General features: G+C 40.4%; 1 protein-coding gene across 1 annotated transcript in view; it reads left to right on the forward strand.

The window, feature by feature from the left end:
- LOC103900664 (granulocyte-macrophage colony-stimulating factor receptor subunit alpha) overlaps nt 1-2431 on the forward strand; it is a 19907-nt gene that overhangs the window by 16646 nt on the left and 830 nt on the right. The window lies entirely within an intron of this gene.

Below are 2431 nucleotides of genomic sequence, written 5' to 3' on the forward strand. Positions count from 1 at the left end.
GAAAGGGTTGTCAAGCATTGGAACAGGCTGCCCAGGGAAGTGGTGGAGTCCCCATCCCTGGGGGTACTTAAAAGACGTGTAGATATGACGCTTAGGGACGTGGTTTAGTGGTGGACTTGGCAATGTTAGGTTAATGGTTGGACTTGATGATCTTAAAGGTCTTTTCCAACCTAAACAATTCTACGTGTAGATATGACGCTTAGGGACGTGGTTTAGTGGTGGACTTGGCAATGTTAGGTTAATGGTTGGACTTGATGATCTTAAAGGTCTTTTCCAACCTAAACAATTCTATGATTTTACTGAGACTGGGAATTTCTGCATGTACCAGTTTTGCTAGGTCGCTGTTCAGACTTTGAAAATAACCCAAGTGAGAAAGCATTTGCCATTAGCATTTTCAAATATCAATGATCATAATACAATGTGAATATATATTTTATAAGTCTGACCTATACCCATGTAAAAAAACCTGTTGCATTGAATCATGAAAAGGAGGGTTGGAAAGTCTCACCAGCTTAATTAGCCTTCCTCTTTGCTTCAGCATAGGATTAGTTATGACAATTTTGATGTTTTGTGCAAATTGTGTTGAATTGATATTCTGTAGTACCCCTATGCAATCTATTCTAATGTTTAATTATCTTTACTTTTAGAAAGTTTTTTTAACAGCCTGTTTTGTTGCACTTAAAATCCATTACATCTTATCCTTATTCCTTTCCTGTTTACAGCATCTTACACACTTGTACACTGTCAACAGCAACTAACTCTTCCAGTCTTTCTTCACATGTCATAACAACCAGGCTTCAAACCATTCATGCTTCTCTTCTCATTCACCCATTTGAAGAGTGGTTTGCACAGTGTCTGCATAGCGAGGGAATGCTTTGTATCAGCTGGCTAAAGCGAAGATGTACTTGTAAGTCAATAAATCAGGCTAGTTGTTTATTGCCTACAATGTTTCAGTGGGCAACACCACCCTTTTCAATGAGGCTTTCAAAAGCTTTTCAAAAGCGACACAAATCCTTTACAAAGAATCCTCAAAGCTATTACTACTAAAACTTTCCAGTTTTGGTAACTCTATACTAGCACATTGTCTTAACTTATTTGTCTTTGGTCCTATCATCTTTCGCTTTAATAGAAGGCAGGTAGCAATGTAACTTGGATGAGTTTCCTCATGTATCTTGTCATAAATACCCAATATGTCACTTCATATCAGGCTGCCAGAGCTAAGGCTACAGAGCAGCAGTCCATAGTCCATCAAATTATTAAACTGTAATTGCTAGTAAAGTAGCAAGCAGTCCCTCAAAAATTACAGACCCTCCGGGTTGCTTGCTTTTAATAAACTTGAGGGGGCTTCCAAAATCCTGTGCGTACATTACCAGAATTACTCAAATGACTCCACTACAACCCAGAAGCCTTTGTGGATATGGTTTTGTAAATGGTGGCACAGGCACTTCCACGCAGGCAGCAACTTATCAGCAGTAATCGTCAGAGTTCAAGTGAAGCCCTCAGCTCAGGTTGCCTCATACCTGCCAACAGGCACCATGAAGGTAATTCGTAAGGCTCTGATGTGTCTAAAGTTTCTAGACTCTTTTGCCTATTTTAATCTAGTCTTAAAGCCTGGTTTTATTTTACCTCTTCTCTCCACGCTGAGGTATCTAACACTGATTGAATGCTGTAATTTTTCAAAGTGGATAATAAAGCACAAATAGGTTCTCAGTAGAGCTCTCCTTCTCCATTGAACACCAGGACTATCTCTTCCTGGCATTTAGTGTGTGTTAATATATTTAAGAGCTATTTTGAACCTGTAATGTCCTTTAATCACACCTTTTTAAAGCTTGCATTTCCTCATTTTGTCCCTACTTACTCAACGACCTTTCACATTTTCTCATTGTCCTGTTTTACAATACAACTTTTCCTCAGATCACTGAAAAACCTCATGATTTACAACCCTAACCTTTCTGCACTGAGTTTGCACTTGTATCTTTGACAGTCGTGCTAAAGAACTGCCGGTTTTCCTGTCTGCTGTGGGTAAGATCCTACCAACCAATTCACTCAGTTCATCAGATACCTTGCATTCCTCTAACCCATTTTATTTTAACTCATCTTCTTTCACTTTTTAGTCATTGTCACCCCAAATGCTTTTCTCACCTTCCCTCAGAATTACATTTTTAATACTTTGTTTTCCGCTTTTCCTGAATTAAACACATTCCAAGAACTTGCGAGAGACACTCTGTGTGCAGATGCATTGCTTTCCTCAGTGAATGGCCGAGTAGCATAAAACCCCATGACCATGAAGCCCTGCAGCGCTTACCAATCCCACAGATTTCCTAGACAAAATTCCCCACCAAGACATCCTGGTTTGATGTTCTGCAACATACCCTCAATACGACAGAAAAACCCCCCCCCCCCCCCCCCCCCCCCCCCCCCCCCCCCCCCC

The sequence above is a fragment of the Aptenodytes forsteri genome, unplaced genomic scaffold (genome assembly GCF_000699145.1).
Source record: "Aptenodytes forsteri isolate BGI_AS27 unplaced genomic scaffold, ASM69914v1 Scaffold212, whole genome shotgun sequence".
In the NCBI taxonomy this organism is placed as follows: Eukaryota; Metazoa; Chordata; class Aves; order Sphenisciformes; family Spheniscidae; genus Aptenodytes; species Aptenodytes forsteri.